This window comes from Mustela erminea, chromosome 3, assembly GCF_009829155.1.
Source record: "Mustela erminea isolate mMusErm1 chromosome 3, mMusErm1.Pri, whole genome shotgun sequence".
Lineage (NCBI taxonomy): Eukaryota > Metazoa > Chordata > Mammalia > Carnivora > Mustelidae > Mustela > Mustela erminea.
Genome location: NC_045616.1, coordinates 85,084,526 through 85,103,611, shown reverse-complemented (window position 1 = coordinate 85,103,611; position 19,086 = coordinate 85,084,526). Strand labels below are relative to the sequence as shown.

At 45.6% G+C, this 19,086-nt stretch overlaps 1 long non-coding RNA gene across 1 annotated transcript in view; it reads left to right on the top strand.

Moving 5' to 3' along the window:
* The window catches only part of LOC116586413, a 77,642-nt gene extending 62,812 nt beyond the window's left edge, over positions 1-14,830 (top strand). Inside the window, exons 3-5 of the long non-coding RNA XR_004284026.1 lie at positions 7,669-7,759; positions 13,384-14,475; positions 14,685-14,830. This is a non-coding gene — a long non-coding RNA (uncharacterized LOC116586413). The remainder of the gene's footprint in view (positions 1-7,668; positions 7,760-13,383; positions 14,476-14,684) is intronic.
* The last annotated feature ends 4,256 nt before the right edge of the window (positions 14,831-19,086 follow it).

The following is a 19,086-nucleotide window of genomic DNA, read 5'->3' as shown; positions in this document are numbered from 1 at the left end:
TACTGAAAGTCCTACATACTAGGAGACCCCTCAGTCCTGGGCAGACCAGCACGGTTTCCCTGATAAATTGCTTTGCCCTCCCTCAATCTCTTCTCTATACTCATTTTATACTTTTTGCATAGTTTAAACTCTAAATGCATGTTAACCGTTTTATGTGGTGCTTGGCACGTGTTAAGTGCTTAAAAGTAGGAGCTGTTCTTACCAGTCCTGTTTCTAACCCTTCTGAATATATTATAGCAGACATTTGTTATTCTGTTGGTCTTCCCAACATCTGAGCATCATTCCTCTTGGTTGGGTATCTCCTGCCTTACGAGACCTGATGCATTTCACACTCCAGAGACACCCAGGGGCAGAGGCTCATACCCAACCCCATCCCCAACCTGGCACCTAGGGCACAGGCCTGTGGTCTGATTCAGATCAGAAGCAGAGCCCATGCAGAATACATCCTTGTGAGGGTGATAGTGGTGGACGCATCCTGGCTTCTTGTGGCAGCATTTGTGTTCTAGAAGCAGAGGCCTGGAGCAGATCTGTCAACTACAGGTTCTATTTCCAGTGGAATCAACTAGGGCTTCCTCCCTGAACTGGGTCCAGAATGTATTTGGAGGTTCTCTGGCTGTTATAGAAATTCTGTGAATTGTCAGATACCCTTTAGTAAGTTCTTTGTCTGGTTGAATTGATCAGGATTGCTTTCGTGTGTCTGCAACTGAGAGTGCCTGGGTGTTGTGGGCACTTTAGACTTAATGGGTCCCTAAAAGGACTCATTACCTTCCTTCAGATACTTACGTTGTTTTACTCAATCTCACAGTTCGTTAGTCCTTACTGAAGTTGTGTGATTTCAAACCAGAGAGTCAGCTTCAGTTTCGTCTTCTCTGTGTGCATCCCTCTGGCATTTGCCGGGGAAGGGTTTTTCTCTTTTGAGAAAAACATTGCTCACGTCTTCCCCCAGGTTCCATTGGCTCTTGCCTTGACCACACACAGCCGCAGATCCATCTTTTGTCTGACGTCCTCAGGGCAGGAAGCAGAGGGCATCCAGCGTCCAGTGTGGTTCCTAAGGCCTGAAGATAAGGACGAAGCTGGAAAATAAGGGAGGAAGATGAGGGCAGATTCAAACCCACAAAACTCATGCCTTGCATGGGAACAAAAAGAAACTTTCTTTAAGGGTTTGAAAAGGAGAAAGATTACAAAATACCGTTGATCCTCATTATTCACAGATTCTATAGTTGGAAGTTGCTTACTTGCTAAGATTTATTGGTAACTTGGAAATCAGTACTGGTAATGGTTTGTGGTCATGTGTGGACGTGCTCTGAGAGGCACAAGAATGAGTCCTGGGATATGCACTTTCCTAGCTGAGGCGGATGAAAATGTCGCTCTGCCTTCTGGTTTCAGCCCTTGTGCCATAAGCAAGCGCCTTCTCGGTGTTTGTCTTGTGACACTTTTCCTGTGCTGTTGGTCGACGATTTCAGTATTTGAAATGGCCCCCAGGTATAGTGCTGAAGGGCTGTCCAGTGTTCTAAGTGCATGAAGGGTTTGATGTGTCTTATGAAGGAGATACCTATGTCAGATCAGCTTCCTTCAGGCGTCATTTGCAGTGCCTCTGACCATGGGTTCAACGTGAATGAATCAACAATGTATATTACATAAAGTCTTTGAACAAAAATACACATAAATCAAGGTTAGTTAGGCATTGATGAGTTGATTGACTAACTGGTGGGAGGAATATCTGTGCTCCAGAATGCTCTGCCCTGATGTTGTCATTTAGTCTGGCCAGACTAAAGACACATCTGAAGACCGTCACAGTGATGCATCAAATGTAGGTCTAATTGCATCTTATTTCTAGAGCCCGAGTGATGAGATCAGCATGAATGAAGTCACATGGTTTTATTTGGCTATCTTCAAATCAGTCCACTTTTCATTTAGCTCCCCTCCTCTTTCCTAGGTTTGAGTACACACAGACAAGGTATTTTGATCATCCTCTTTTCACAGGCGAGGACACTGGAGCACAGAGAAGTAAATAGACTCATTTAAGTGATGGGGCGAGAGGTTGTGCTCTTAACCTTCCTCTCAGACTCAGGCCCACTTGGCACTGCAACAGTCATTTCTGCTCCAGACTCCCACGTATTCGGGGAGGGCAGGGTCTCTACCAGGATCACATGGGATCTGGTGGGCACTGGTTATCTGGAAGCAGAGGAGGCATACTCTTTTGTTGGGGACATTAGTGTCCCTTGCAAGTGCTGGAAACTTAGACCCTAGTTCCAAAGTTCTGGTCCCTCTGACCCTTCTCTTGAGGCATGTGCCACCCAGAGTCCTTTGAACCATCTCAACTTGTGAGTCATAAAAATCCCCCAGAAACTCTCTCAGATTTATTTTCTGAGGCTTCAACTAAAGCTGCTGGCCTGGGATAGATCTTCCCAGAGATCTTTCCTATTAGACTCTGGAGCCCTTTCCCCCATTCATCCATGCATTCATTCATGCATCCAAGCAGCTGGTGAGTGAATGAGCATTTACTCTGTGCCAGGCACCTTGCTAGGTTCTGGGGTTACAGCAGTTAACAGGACAGGCAGACTCTTAGTGCCTTCAAAATTATTACATTTCCAGGGGTACCTGGGTGGCTCGGTGGATTAAAGCCTCTGCCTTCGGTTCGGGTCAAGGTCTCAGGGTCCTGGGATCAAGCCCCACAGCGGGCTCTCTGCTCGGCAGGAAGCCTGCTTCCCCTTCTCTCTCTGCCTACTGCTCTGCTTGCTTGTGATCTCTCTCTCTGTCAAATAAATAAATAAAATCTTTTTTTAAAAAAATTATTACATTCTCAGGTCCCAGAAAAAAAGGCCTGGAGAGTAGGATTGACTGTTAAACAGGAAAGCCAGATCAGTGTGCCTTGCCTACTGCCTTAATTCCTCATTCAGCAAGTATTTGCAACTGTGTGTGTTTTTATTTTATAGGTGAACACATTAAAACAGTTTTATATCATTAAAAGCCCCTCTTCATCATCCTCACCCTTATTCTCCCTTCCCTACTCTTCTTCTCTATCCCAAAGGTGACCCTTATCCATTTAGTTCATGTCTTTTCACATGTTTCTTCCATGTGTTTATAAGCAAATGTGAATATATTGTGTTTGAAAGTATTCATAATTTTATGCAATAGTCATACATGCTTATTGGAGCCTCGGTGGATGGATGAATCTCTTTTCAATGTGTTTTTCCCTGATTTTCTTGCTGCCCTCCCTGATTTCTGAACCCTTCCTGGGCAGAGTGCCTAGGCCAATGAGGAGAGCAAAGGCTCTGGATTCCTGGTTTTCCCTTGAAACACATTAACTGGATATGGACATAAGAGCTGGTTGTCTGCATTAAACCATCATGTAACACTGTAGCTTAAACAACAGAAATTTATTTTTCAGAGTTCTGAAGGCTGGGCAGTCTAAGATCAAGGTGCCAGCATGACTGGATTGTGTTGGGCATTCTCTTCCTGGCCTGTAGATACCCAATCTTTGATCATGAGAGGAGAGAAGAGATTGGGATGCCATAGTCCTACTGGTTTAGGAACCCACCTTTATGGTCTCACCTCACCTTCCTTACCTCCTAGAGACCCTCTAGATAAACTCACACAGGGATAGAGTTTCAACATATGGATGTCGGGGGGCCACTATTCAGTCCTTAGCCCTGTCCATGATGTCCTGGCATGCCTTAGGGCCACCACATACAGAGCTGGGCTGCCCCAGTGCCCCTGGTTCAGGGTTCTGCCCCCAATGGGCATGCCCTGGGATGTTTATTGATTCATGCATTTCTTAGAGTAGAACTACTTGCCTGGGACCTGAGGGAAGCTGAGGGCCTCCCAGTGGCCTCCATCCTAAGCATTCCATTTGAATTAGTGGAAATTTCAACCACCACTTTGTGAATGGTTCCAGATGTGCATACTGGGGGAGAATGAGATGGCTTGGGGAGAGCGTGATAGCTGGAAAGATGAGCTTAAAATTAAAAGTTAAATTAAGTTTGGGGTAGGTGACAGTTGCCATCACCTGAAGGTCCAAGAAGGGGAACAGTGCCATCATGAGATGCCCCAGCCTATTAAAAATAGGGGCTAGCCCCATGCCTTCATGAAACAAGTAGTGTGCTAAAGACAAGTAATTAACCTCATCCCTTAGCCCAGATCTTGATTGGTTTTAAAGGCTCAGAAGAACAGACAGATGCAAGAGAAGGAAATGGAGAGTCCACACAGAGTGACAGAGAAGAGAGAACTGTTCCCTGGGAGACTGAGGGCTAATTAGTCTTTGGAAGGCGATTTCAAAGGAGAAACTGTCAAGTGCCCACAGAGAATCTGTTGTGGGGATTGTGAGTCACTGAAGATGGCTCTGAGACACATTTCTGTAGTGGTTCAGATGCTGGGATGAAAGACTATGATGCAGAGTTTTAGGGGGGATGGAGTGGATGACGTTTGTGGAAGAAATATTGGGGGGAAATGAGCTTTTGGCTTGATGTGGCAAGAATGCTTATAAGGCAAGCCAAACATGAAGACTCTGTGTTATTCAGAAATGAAATGTCTGCTTGATGTGGGAGAACCATGTGGGAAATGGAAATGCAAAATTAGATCTGCAAAAATCAAAGGGTTGATCGAGGACCAGGACTGTGAAGCTGGTAACCTGCTGTCAGGGTGGGTTGACTTGCATCAGCCATAACTATGGACTTGGGGACAGTTGTTTAGCATGGGGAGTTTATACCAGGTGGCTACATTGGGGAAACTCACCGTATATCAGCAGGTGGTACTGGAAGAAGGTACCAGAAGGGTTAAGGACCTAGATCTTGTGATCAGGCAAGCTCTACCACTTTCTGTGGACAAGTCACAATCTCTCTAAGCCTCAGTTTCCTTACCTAGGAAGGTGGGTCAAAAATAGTACCTACAAACTAGGGCTGTTGAAAGGACTAAATGAGGGGGTGCCTGGAAGAGGTTTTGTTTGTGGTAAATGCTCAACAAATATTAGCTCTAATTGGGGTGCCTGGGTGGCTTAGTGGGTTAAGCCTCTGCCTTTAGCTCAGGTCATGATCTCGGGGTCCTGGCATCAAGCCCTGAGGTGGGCTCTCTGCTCAGCAGGGGGCCTGCTTCCCCCTCCGCTCTGCCTGCCTCTCTGCCTACTTGTGATATCTCATTCTCTTATCAAATAAATAAAATCTTAAAAACATATTAGCTATAATTATACCAGTTAAGCAATACAATTTATGTCCTTATGATAATGACATTTTTGCTTCAGTTTCTCAAGCCAGAAAGACTAGGCATGTGAAGAAAGAAATAAATAGAACACAGGTGCAGTCAAATGGATTTTGGCCAAAGCCATGCCAAAGGGAGCAGAGGATAGTCCTTGAGCTGTAGTAGGAGCGTTTACCAAGTTAGGAGAAGGAATTGAGTAACTGAGAGGATTCAGAGGATGGGAGGATTGAAAGGGGAAAAAGAAAGAAAAGCACTGAATTTACATTCTTCTTAGCCCCACTGCCACTGAGTTGGGTAAAGCACCCACTATGTACATTGTGCCGCATTGCATACGGGATTCTGTAGAAATTGATGGACTGACCCTGGCTCATGTGGTCTTCACAAGACATGTGGTGAGCAAAGTGAGTGTAGCCACGTTGGAGGAATTAAACACCATACACAGGCCAGAAGCACTACCCCAGCAGAGGTATGATTCTGTCCCAGGGAAGATCCACCACCTTGGGGATGCCAAATATATCTGACTGAACCTGAGTGTCCACTTCTGGCATTGGGCTGTTCCAGGTGCTCGATGAAATATGCAACCTGATCTTCCATGTTCATCTCCATTTGGAAGGAGGAAGGTGTGAACATACCAGGAGAAAGGAGAGGAGCCCAATGGGGATTGGGAGAATGGGGTAGGAAAAGAGAATAGTTGCTGTCCAAGATGGTGATGGTGATGTAGGAGGACCCTGACCCCACCTCCTCCAGGCACACACCAAATCTTTACCTATTTCTAGAACAATTCCTCCTGAAGAACTGAGAGCTGACTGAACAGCTTCTGAAAAACAAAAGATAGACCACACAGAGAATAACAGCAAGAGAGAGGAGACATGTTAACAAGGGAAACCCCACCCCCCAGGCTGTGAAAGATAGTACTGAGGGACCATGAGCAGATCTGTTGGCCCTGGGGCACAGAGAAAAGGCTGAGATTTAGAAGGGAAACTAGAATATAAAGGAACCAGCTCTAGAATTCTGCCAAATGGAACTCTGGGCCAGAGAGGCTGACAAGTGCCATGTTTTTTTTTTTCTCCATATACCTTGATAACATGAACAGGAGCAGAGAACAAACTGGAATTTGCCAGATGGGAGTGGTGGGGCAGTGGGCAAAATGGGTGCAGGAAGTGGGAGGTACAGGCTTCTAGTTACGGGAATGAGTAAGTCACAGAGATAAAAGGTACAGCATAGCGACGGAGCCATTACTGCTCTAATGGCGTTGTATGGTGACACATGGTAGCTAACTTGCCGTGAGCACAGCATAATATAGGGAGATGTCAAATCACTAGAATCACTATGTCGTACACCTGAAACTAAGCATAACACCATGTGTCAACTATACTTCAACCAAAAAAAAAAAGGGGGGGGGGAGACAGATCCAGATACAAGGGACATTGTATTGACAGATAATCATTATGAGTCAACAAGAATGTGGGAGAAAGGGAAAGAACCCAAGAGTTTTGGCCTAAGTGACCCTAAAATCCTCTGTGCAGAGGTCATGGGGCAGTGCTCTGGAGAAACTTGGATCAGTGGTCATCACATTTTCAAAAGTTGAAGAATCGTCTGTATAGCTCAGTATTAGAGATGGCTAGTACACACCCTAGACCAACTGAGTCTGAATTGCGAGGGTGGGTCAGAAATGTGCCTTTTTAGCAGGTACCCCAGAAGATTCTGATGCAGGGAGCCTGCAGATCACACGTTGGGAAGTGCCAGAATAGAGAAAGTAAACTTCTTAGCTCGGCTCTCAGAAATTGGGGTCTGAGGAAGAGCTGTGGTCCTAATCCTTGATCAGGAAGGTAACATCCCAGGATGGTGAGGCTGAAGTAGGAAAGTAATAGGGTACATTGCTTTTGTGTGTGTGTTTGTGTGTGTGTGTTGGCTACCATTGCAAAATAAGCCATGAAGACTCCAGCAGGTCCCTCAGCGTGTGGGGTTGCTCCAGATAGTTTGCACAGAGGAATCACATATCGGCATAGTTGGAGGAGGAAGGAAATGGGAGGGTGGGTATCTGGCCCTTTCCTCATACTGCTCTAACACCTGTTTTCCATTGGTTAAGTTCACTCCAGTGAGAATTCAGTCCCCTACCTCTTAGTCTGTAGGCCCCTTGGTAACTTCCCCGGAAGCCAGTCTCCGTACCTCTGGTAGTCACGTGGCAACCAGGGTGTTAGGGACGCTGGCCTGGAGAGAAAGGAGGAAGGAAGCTCTTGAGGGCACGTGACACAGCACACAGCTTTGTCCCTTAGGAGGCTCAACAAGTCAGGCTGGCAAAGATTTCCAGTCCCCACAGTGAATTATAGTCTTGAAACTGGATTAAGAAAAGAGATTTGAAGGGAAATTATCTAAATAGGGTTATGTTAACAGTGCTAAGAAGAACGAAAGCGTACACTTTGTATCCCTAGTAAATGTCTTTAAATGCTTTTTGATTTGTATTTCTTGCCCCAGGAAAACTTCCAGTGAAAGAAGACACTGATGATCAAATGACACAATTGAGTGGTTGCAGAGTTTTGCAAATGGAGGCCTGCATACATTCAAGGTATCACCTGTTTATTTTATATCCTGAGTTAACTTTCTACCTTCCCAGTCCAGAGTTTTAATAAAAGGTTTCACTTGGGCTAGAGAGCAAATGTGTTTGTGAATATCATCCAAAATCCCACAGCTTTTTCTCTAAAGACCTATAAGTTCCTAAGACACTCTAAAAGGAATATAAAAATAATAATTGTAATTTTTGAGGGCTGCCAGTGGTATACTGGGTTCCAGAGAGTCATAACTTTATTTAACGTTTATGTGAAGCTTTCCATCTGTGTGTTACCAGGATGTGGATAACATTACACACTGGCAAATGGCATTAATCTGTCATAGAAATGGGGGAACTTAGTTTCACAAAGTGTAAATATCTGATCATGTCCTATAAGGAGCTGACAACAAATTGACTTTCGGCTTATTTTCCAGTATCCTCCTGAACATATAAAAATATCTCAGGTGGCTGTGAGATCTGATTCTAGGAAGAAACATCTCCTGAGTGTCATAAAGATGTTGATAACTCAGTAGTGAGGAGTTGGTTTTAGTTTGTGTGTGTGTGTGTGTTCCGGGGGCAGGGTGTAAAAAATTTGGAGCTGTTTTTAAACACAGTCGATGGACTCGTGGGGAAAGGGGAAGGACGGGTGAGGGTTGGCAGATAACTCACGGTTTGAGGTAGAGGTTAAAGGATGGAGAAGCAGACTGAAGGTTGGTTATTAAGTGCCTGTAGGCAATGCAGATTTGAATTGACAAGTAAAGAAAAGCGGTTGAGTCATAAAGGGGAAGAACAGGGAAGAGGAAGAAATGAGAAGCTAGTGTCAAGCAAAGAAGGAGAGAAGGAAGGAAGGATGGGAGGAAGGAAAGAGAGAGAACGAGACTGTGGTTGTTGTGGGAAGTGAACATAATCCATTAAGAAATTTATTGCAAGAGCTATTTGCCATGCAGAAGGAATGTTTATTGGAGACTGGGCACGTAATGTTCATTCAGAAAGGTTTTATTGAACAACTACATACATGATGTTGAGACACCAATGGGAAGAAGAGTTTGCTTCTTGTTTACTGTGTGACATCTTTTTCCCCCAAGCCTTCAGATGCATACCTGTTTAGAGAAAGAAAGTCAGCAGTGATGGCTGAACAGGGTGCTTTGTCCACAAGGTCTCTTCTAGCTCTAGAATTCTTTGATTCTGGGTCTCCATGGAGTCTATAGCAAGTGTGTTCTTTGCAGACTGGATCCCTTTAGGGTAGGCAGTTACTGTTTTTGCTTCCTGACCCCCAACCTTATGTCTGTTAGGTAGTATTATTTCAGTTCCAAATTGATAGAAAGTGCAACCAAAGGCAGCTTAAATATAAAAGTTATTTATTGGCTCACAACACTGGGAAGTCATCAGTGGATGTATTCAGGAATGGCTTAATCCGGGACCTCAAATGCTGTCACAGTGTTCCAGTTTCCCTCTTTCTTTTGTCAGTTCTGCTTCCCCTTGATTGATTCCACTTTCACATCTTTTCTTCCCTGTGGCAGAAGGATGATTGCCACAGCTTCCAAGTCATCACCTTTCGGTGTAAAGAACAAATCTACCCAACTGAACTTTCACACACATCCTAGAAATCATGCTGATTATACCGGTCTAGGTCTAATGCCCATCCTTGAACCAAATATTGTGGCCAAAGGGCTTAAATTGTGCTGATTGGTCAGGACCAGGCCATGTGCTCCCCCCTGCCAGAGCCTCATGGTCTGGGGAATTTGGGAACCTGTAACCAAAAGATGAGGGAATGCATTCTGGGTAACCAAAAATTAGTTCCAGGCTATTCCAGGCTCAGTGGAACCCAGGAAGAGACCTGAGGTTCTGATCCCAAAAATACAACAAGAAAAGGCCGGCAGAGGTGGGAGCAAGGAAGAATTCCAATCCACAGATGGCCCAGGGATTGAGTGTGATGTGTCCAGGGTGGCAGCTCACTACCCACTCAGGTTGCCCTTTGTTCCCTGGGCTGACCAAGGATTTTGTCTAACCCTGGTACATAGTTACTTTCAGGAGATTACGGGGGCGGTGGGGGGTGGGAAATACTCCACTTCCTGTGTAGGATGGCACTCTTAACCGTCCCCTCCCACGCAGGCCATATGTTCATTCTAAGCCTCTGCATCCAGCCAGAAAAGCCCTTTGTGTTTTCTTGGCAAAACTCAAGCCCAGTAATTAAAGTCCATATGCAAAGCTGCTACCTCCAGCCCACACCAAGGTCTTTTAATTAGTATGTAATTGGTCAGAGAGGTACTATCAAATAGCTCCCAGTCTGGCCGGCTGGAAATGCTGTGTTTGAAAAGTCCCAGACCAGAGAGGGGTAATAAATACTTGAAGTCCCATCTGTTGGAATGATTTGTTTAAGGTATAAATTTCTGTTCTGTTACTATTTTTACCAATTCTGCTTATAGCATTTCTTAAACCCTGTAACAACCAGCCCAATATTCACTGGAGGGAGCAGTACGAGTAAATGAACCAGAAGAAAGCTTAGCAAATCCACGTGGTTTTTTTTGGTGGTTGTTGTTGTTGTTGTTGTTGTTTCCTTTAAAGAAATTCATAAAGTGTAGCGGGGCTGGGGAGGGAAAGAAGTGAGCTGGGCATTTGGTTTGAATGGCTGGTCAGGAACTCTGGGGTTGCGTCCTTTCATGAGAACAACTGTCAGGGAAATCAGCCTGTTAACAATCTGTGGTCTTTGAAGTGAGCAGCACCACTGTCTTTGAGCCTGGGCCCCAAAGCACCGTGTGAATCTTTCTCAGTGCAAGGAAGGACTGACTCTGAATTTGCCTGGGTAGACCAGGGTCCTCACCTGTGGAGAAGCAAAGGGAATAAGAAGTAGGGAGGCTGAGATTTCATTGCCCCGTGGAAGCCATGCAGACTAGAGAAAAGCCGGAGTAACCACAATAATGATGAATATTAGTAGTAGTAATAATAGTGTGACTGTGTCATCATCGTCACCGCAGCCAGCATTCTCCCTGCGCTTAAGCACTCTGCTCAGCATTTTACACGAATGGTCACATCTGATCTTCACACGAATCCGTGAGCTCGCTACTGTTGTTCCCCCTGTTTTATAGAGGAGAAATCTAAGACTCTGATGGCTTGACTGACTTGCTAAAGGTCACCAGCTAGTAAGTGGCAGAGTCAGGGTTTGAACCCCAGGGGTCTGACTCCACAGCCTGGGTTCTTAGACATCAGGCATGCTGTCTCCTCCCAAGCAGCATTGAGTGCCTTGGTTTTGCTTGAAGAACATGTCATGGAAGAAAGAAGACAGATTGCCTAGTTGCTTCCAGGTTCTTTGTATTCATTTAGCCTTTGGAGCAAATCGATAGTCAAAGCTTGAAGTTGAGAAACTCAGGCAGTTACACAACATGGCCCTCAAAGGGAATGAGTCTGAGGTCCCTCTAGGCTCTTGAGCCTTCACAGATGGCCCGCACATGTGGATATAAGAGGTGTGGATACCATACAGGCACCATACCCAGAGCAGGGTGTAAGAATGTGTGTGGGAGGGTGGGGGGAGGTGTATGGAGCTTTTAGGCCACTGGAAGGCCCCTATAACCTTGGATGGGCCTTTATCTCTCCCTTCATGTGGCCAGAACGCTGAGGGTCTTAACACTCTTCCCTCCAAGGGATGCTCTCTCCTGTCTTCCTAACTCTACTACTTGAAAAGACAGGACCTACCCTTGCCCCATGTGCGCTTCTAGATGGAAGTCCTCTTGGAAAAGAGGACTTGTGCTAAGTGATTTAGAGTGAGGCCTGAACCCACTGAGAGAAGGCCTCATTGACTGGTCTTTTTTCACTTGCTTGGAGAGTGTCTGGGGAGGTGGCTTAGATTTATTCCATTTTGAGCACTGGGTCCACCACCCCATTTTTATTGCTTATTTTTGTCTTCTCTATGTTAGAGTGGTAGCTGGATCTTGTGGGAGGCTCAGATTTGGCCTGGAAGTGGATATTCAAGGTTGGCCCTCAGGCTTAGCTAGCGCAAGTAAGGAGCTCACAGCCCAGCCAGTCTTGCTGGAGACCTGTTCGGAGCTTGAGGCCAACCCGAGCCACTAACAAAATGTTGCTTTTCCTAGCTTTGTTCTCTCTGCACCCCTTTCCCCCAGGGGCCTTATGAGGTAGTGGCTGGTTTGTGGCAGGACTTGTGTTGATCTGTGCCTGGGCCAGTCCCATCATAATGCCATATTACTCTTCCTCCCTTAGATTCCTGTGCGTGCACCCAGGTACTTGCCTATGGGCATTGGGTACACACTCTGTTAGCTAGCTGAGATGGGTCAGTCTGGGTGAGTGGGGTCTAGATGGAAGGAGACGGAGGAATCTGTGGTAGTATCATGGTGCACTGAAGGCCAGAACTGAAAGCATTGGTGTAAAGTAGCATAGAACCAGGAATGAGGGTAAGGGAGGGGACAGCTGTAGGAACTGACAAGAAAGGAAAGCCAGAAAGTCCAGCTTCTAAGCGGAAGTTCTTTTTATAGAAAAAACTATGGCATTTAACATGCCATATTTAACATAAATTAAAGGTGATTAAGGCTAGAATCTGGAGTAAATGTTATTTGACACTTAAAGCCTTGCTTCTAGAATGTTTTCTCCTTACAACATAACAGTATTTCAGGTTTTGGTTGTAATGCCATATTAATAATAGGTCTTGGTTTAGGAGAATAATTGATAAGCTCTGTAGGAGTATTGATAGTAACTTTCATTTTTGCAACATTTAAAATAACAATTGTCTTTAAAAAAATCTTTGTAATATGCCTGATGTAGCTAAGGGTCTTGTCTGACCACTACCCATAGTTCGGTCGTTATCTAGGGATGGTTCCAATGTGCAGACTCCAAGTGGGTTTCTTGGTGGCTGGTCTGCACCTGCCAGAGATCTGGCACACCCATTGAAGTTACAAGGCAGCTATTAGTCACGAACTGACACCAAGATTACAGGTTAAACTCTGAATTGGTTTAAACGGTGTCATGTGTCCACCAGGGCAGAGTGAGGTGGGGGGCCTGTATTTGGCAAATGGTGGGAAGTCACTCCAGCCTGGGGAAGAAAGTCATTTGATGAACACCAGCCACACAGTGAAAGAAGTGGGGTTTTTTGTTGAAAAAGCCTTGAATCATGCCAGGGAGCCGAAATTTTGAGTCCTGACTCTGTGACCCTGGGAAGTCTCAGTTTGTCTTTTTTTTTTTTTCTTTTAAGATTTTTATGTATTTATTTGGCAGAAAGAAATCACAAGTAGGCAGAGAGTCAGGCAGAGAGAGAGAGAGAAGCAGACTCCCTGATGAACAGAGAGCCTGATTTGGGGCTCAATCCCAGGACCTGAGATCATGACCTAAGCCAAAGGCAGACGCTTAACTGACTGAACCACCCAGGCGCCCCTCAGTTTGTCATCTTAAAATGGAAATGATAACACCTGACTTATGAAAGGAGAGAACTCGTTGGCCGTTCTTGCTGGCGTAAGCCTAACAAAGTTACACAAAGCTGCATTAGTAGGAAAATAACAGCAGCGCCAGTGGAAGACAAGAGTTGGGCCAAAGCATCCAGCCTGAAGGATTGGGGCGTGGTGTGATTGAGAGAAAGGGTAAGCTCCCCAGCCCTGGGTTCAATTTTGCTCTCTGCTTTCTCATTTCTTCTGTGAGGCCAGGAATACAGACTAGCCCAGCAGACTGCTCAGGGCAAGAACCATGGATACAAGGAAGCCTGGAGAAAAATTGTAAACTGAGGAGAGGGAACTCTTCCAACAGTAGCTGAAATAACACCTTGCACAGAGGAGGCAAGGCAAAAGAATAAAGGTAGATTACTTTTTTTGATTCTGTATTATTCTGTCTCATTGGGTTTTTTACCTCATTTTTTACCTCATTGATACTAACAGGTATCTCATTATACATGATGTAAAAATAGAAGGAGAAAAAAATAACCCAGAGGTTGGGCCGACGGGATAAAATTAACTAAATAAATTGGAATCATGATATCTGACACAGTCATTTATTCATTCACCCTGATGATGGGGGATGTTCCACGGGCAGGATGTTGCTGCTGGGGGTATGGGGAGAGGTCGGTGCATGAGGTCTTCTAGCTCCCTGGTGGGATTGTAGGGGGAGAGATCATTAACACATGCTCACATAAGCTGGGTAGCTTCAGATACAGGTGCTATGGAAATGATCATGTGCAGAAATACCCAATCACATAGAAAGGCAAGTGCACAGAGAGACGGGCGAGGGATGCTTGTGCTGAGATCTGAGAGAGGGACAGGAGTGACCAGGCAGAGGATACAGTGAAGGCAAGGGTGCGCTGCAGGCAAAGGGAGTACCATGTGCAATGGTCCACGACTGGGTGAAGCATCCGATGTGTACTTGGTATATGGAGAATGGGGGGATGGGTGTATGGGGAAGAGGAAGGAGGTAAGCAGAGGCAAGTTCATCCTTTCATCTTCTCATCCTCTATATTCATGGAATAGCCCTTGTGTGCCAGGCCAACTGAGATGCTTTGGTGAGCAAGATGGACCCAGTCCTTGTCCTCCGGGAGCTCACAGGTCATAGGAGAGAGGATGCTCTTTCCATCATTATGGCAACCTGATGGGTTATTTAATGTCTAATTGTTATTTATTTGGGATCTCTTATCTTGCTAAATGTATTTGCTTCCTTTAAAAAATGGCAGCGTGTTCTGGGTGTCTGGTGTTTTATGGAATAAAACATTCCTGATGAAGACATTGCTTTTCAGCTCAAGAAGTCTTGAGGTTGGGGCGCCTGGGTGGCTCAGTTGGTTAAGCAACCGCCTTCGGCTCAGGTCATGGTCCCGGGGTCCTGGGATCGAGTCCCGCATCAGGCTCCCAGCTCCATGGGGAGTCTGCTTCTCCCTCTGACCTTCTCGCCTCTCATGCTCTCTCTCACTATCTCTCTCTCAAATAAATAAATAAAAATCTTAAAAAAAAAAAAAAGTCTTTAGGTTGAGAGCAAGAGGGTCAGCATCGGTATTCTGTATTGATTGTTATTTGTCTGTCGATAGACTTTGCTCACAACCTTTAGGACTTGGTCTTATGAAGTCTCAGCATTTACAGATGCCTAAGTAAATCTGTTTGAAAGGGGATGGATAAGAAAGCTCTTTAGTAGTAGTGGAACACTAGTTGCTATTAACAGATAAACGTCAAATTTCAGTGGCTTGCTGTCTAAATTTGTTTCTCACCAGCTGTTCCTGGTCAGTGGGTGGTTCTCCTCTAAGGAGTGTTTGGGGCTTCCAGGTTTCTTCTACGTTGTGGCTCCTTCCCCCTCACATAGCTGCTGAGATCACACAGAAAGGGAATGAGGTTGGCAAATGATACGTGGGAGGTTGTCGTGGGCCCAGCCTGGAATGGCACCCGTCCCCGCTCCCCATATTCTTTTGGCCAGAACTCAGTCACATGGGCACATCTGGAAGGTTGGGAAGTAGAATCTCTAGCTATGGGCCCAGGAAGAAATAGTAAACTGTTTTAAGAACGAACAAACCGTCTGGGTGACCATCTATAATTTAATTTTCTTGGCACTTAAAAAAAAAACCTCACTTGTGATCTAAATAACAGCACTTTAAAAATGATTTGTTACCTTTGCTTTCTTTTTTCTATTCTTTCTTTATGTTGAGAGTTAGAAATTTCCATTAATTTTTATTTTTATTTTACAGGCTTGAATATAGCCCGCTTACCTTTCATATATATGTCAGTCTAAAAATGTCGGTGGGCAAATAATAATTTAGAAAACCACTTATCTTCATTTTGAGGGGGAATTAGAAGGGTGCAGTTTGCTTTGGAGAGCCCAAGATAATTTGGTTTTAAGGCCACGTCATCCTGAACAGATGAAAGGGAAGGATGGAACTCACGTTTTCTCAAACCCTCAATCTCTCTGTCTATCCTTGATAACAAATGGGGGAGGGAAGCAATATTGAGGCCTGTTTTTGAGATCTGTTCATTTTCACCATGATTATACTGCACTACAAAATGTGAAAGACATTAGGGACTCTAAGCACAGTCCCCCTAAATGCCCCATTGCCCACAGGGAACCAGCCAGAGGCTGAGGTTGGCTTCAGATAGCTGGACAGGTGGCCTTGTAATTAAAACCTTTCCCTTCTAACTGCAGCCCTTGTTTTGCCAGGAAACTGAGGTGAAGAAAATGTTCTAGTTGTATGCCTATACCAGCTGCTTTGAAAGCTTCCTTACAGCTGTCCCCAGACCATAGCAGGCAGCCACATCTCTACTTTCAGAATCTTGGGGGCTTAGTGTTATTTGAGATGGGATAAGCAGGCATAGAGATGAGGGAAGATTTCTTCCTGATCTCCAAAGTTCTGAGCCTTTTTGAAGAATCAAACAGCACACACAAAAAAGTCTGGAATGCGCACATTTCCTCCTTACATACACTCTGTGATACTGGGGCTATTATCCGTCCTCATTTTATAGATGAGAACTCCAAAGCACAGAGGATTTAAGTAACTCCATCAAGGTGACACAGTTAAGTGTCAGAGTCAGGACTCAAATCCAGGTAGTCTTGACTCTGAATTCGGGCTCTGGTAACCTCTACTCTTAGGCATGTCCAAAATTAATTCCTGATCATTCCCCGCATAGAGTCTCCACCTTCAGTTTTTCTCTGCGTCCGTTCACACCCGTATCATCCTTGCAGGGACTCCGGCCAGAAGCCTGGGTGCCCTCCCTGACTTCTCCCTTTCTCTCATACCCCAATTACCAGGAAAGTCAGTTAATCATGCCTTCACAATACATCCAGCATCCCTTCATCTCCATTGCTCTGTCAAAGCCATCAGTGTTCCAGTCCCTGTTCTACAGTAGCCTTGACGTTGATCTATCCACTTCTAGTCTTATTGCCACTCCGGTCTCTTCTGATCACACTGGCCACAGTGATCCAGCCACAGAGGTGACTCTATTCCACAAGATCATTCTGGGACTGAGGATCCTTCTCTCCACTTCACCTTCCCTTGGGTTGCTGTGTTCATCTATAAGGTCAGAGCTGGCTCAGCTCCTTATCCACATTTTAGCCCACAGAAAGGGAGTAAGAGAGGAAGTCCTGGGCTGTCATTTACTTTGCAACACATGATATGGAAATTTGTGTACATCATTTCCATTCACATTTTTCCAGTAAGCAAATGGCCATGTAGTCAATGTAGCTGCCCGAGTGTGTGTGCGCTGGATGGGAAGATGTGAGTGTGTGTGGGGGGGTGTCTGGAATATGAAGTCTCTGAATGGATTGCCATATTCCAGCTCCCCAAGAAGAGGAGAATGAATCTGGAGGGTAACCAACATTGTGCCAGAATTCAAGAGGGGAAGTGGGTAGACCAGTTAGGAGGCTTCTCAGGAGTGTAGGGTAGTGTTGACAATAGCTTGACAGTAGTTCAGAGAAGAGGCAGTGGAGATGGAAAGAGGTAGACAGGTTTGAGATGTACTTGGGAGGTAGACCTGGGGTGAATATAGGGGTTGAGGAAAAAAAGAATCAGGGAGGACTTCCAGCTATTCCTGTCATGAGAGACAGAGTGATGTCTTTTTCTGAGCTAAGGAAGCAGTCATTGGAAATACCTGTTTCTGTAGCAGCCCCCTTTGGCCAGTGTGTGAGTCCTCTCTTAGGGGGCTCCTCTTGCATCACTTGATGTAAGTGAACCATGGCAGGTTGAAATGGCTCAGAGGAAGAATCTGAGGCGCAGTGTGCTAGATTGATGGAATGCATTTTATCTTAAAATGCTTCAGAGGAAGGAGGAGGGCAGCCTAGCCTTGGTGCCTTGGTAGGCCAAAGTGCTGGGCAAGTGGAGGTTTCTTCCTAAAAGAAGCCAGGAGCCTCAGAGCCCACATTTTGCTTGCAGTTCCAGTGAGGTGTGGGTAGCTGCTGCTGGTTTTGGGGGGAGGGAGGAGCTAGGCGGGGCACTTACTTCTCCATACCTGAGCCAGAAGGTGTCATGCTCCCCGCACCTTGATGCCCTTTGATGTTGAGGACTCTTAAGTGTTTGCTCTGTCTCCTGTTTGCCTGATCTGAAGCACGGTATGAGGAAGTGTGTTTGCAGTTAGAGTAGTGGAAGGGCTGAGGGTCTGGAAGGATGAATGACTGACACAGCTGGATAGGTAGAAGGCCTGCTAAGGCCATTTTGAGCAGCAGTGTGGATGGTGGTGGGAGGCTCAGAGGGCAGATGTGCCTTGAGCCTGATCCATTCTGAAAGAGCCAACAAAGCCAAGTTCCTCACTCTGCATCTGGGGGCGAGATGCTCAGCCTGAGATGCCCGACTTGTGTTGTCTCCTGGAAGAATGTGCCTGGAGCATGGCCAGTTGCTATGAATGTCAGCTATTTTAAAACACTGCATATTAGGAATTTCTAAAATCCTCGTTGTTGTGCCATGTACGTTTTTCTAACCTACCTATTTTATGACTGAGAAAGTTGAAGTCACCTGTATAAGTAACTGAGGAGAGCCAGAGTTTAAACCCTTGCTTGTGAATACTCTGGTATTGACTTAATCTACTGGCTCTTTTAGTGTCTAGAGGGTGCCAAGAGGGCCAGGATAGCTTGTAGCACCTGTGGTCATGACGTTTAGGGAAAGGACTCTAGGCATGAGGTCAACTGGCTTGGGCTCAAGTCCAGCTCCCTCTTTACTAGCATGGGGACTCTGCAACTCGGGCCACTTGTATAGCCTACTGGACACTGTGGCCTCTTGTTTATTTTTTATTATTTCTTTTTATTTATTTGGTGGCCTCCTCTTTAAAATGAGGAGTAACCACTTGCCAGCCTGCCTTTAGGCATCTTTGGGAGAGTCCCACAAGATGGCACCTGTGAGGGTTCTCGGAAGTCAGGAAACCGCAGGGCGTCCCAAGGTCTCCCTTATGATCTCAGAGAAGGGAGCAGAATACAGACATGAGGGCCTCAATGCTTTTAGTTTCAATCTGTATTTAGGTTTGTGAGTAGGGAAAGGCGGTTTGATGTTGGAAAACCCAAGCTGTGCTTATAGGAGAAGAAAAGGGGGAATAAATACTTTAAGGTAAGTGTAAGAGAAATGGGGACAAGTGTCCGTTTCCTTGTGGTGATGCATGTGTTACTTAGCGATAACAGAAACTCCTGGCTCAGTGAATGTGTTCATAGAGCCAGTCTCTCTCTGTCACCTGAGTGTTGGAACAGCCTGTGAGACAGAGGACTCCTTATGATCCCCATTGGAGAGAGGCAGAGAAGGCAGAGCTGGGTGTGGTGCTGCTGCTGCTCGGCGGCATCTGAATCTGGAGGCTCACTCCCACACTTCCTGCCTGAGGAGCCGTCTTCACCATTTCAGTCTGAGACTGTGGAAGCTCAGAGGTCACCTACTAGTGGCAGGTCTACCTCCTCACCTGAGTGCTAACTTAGCC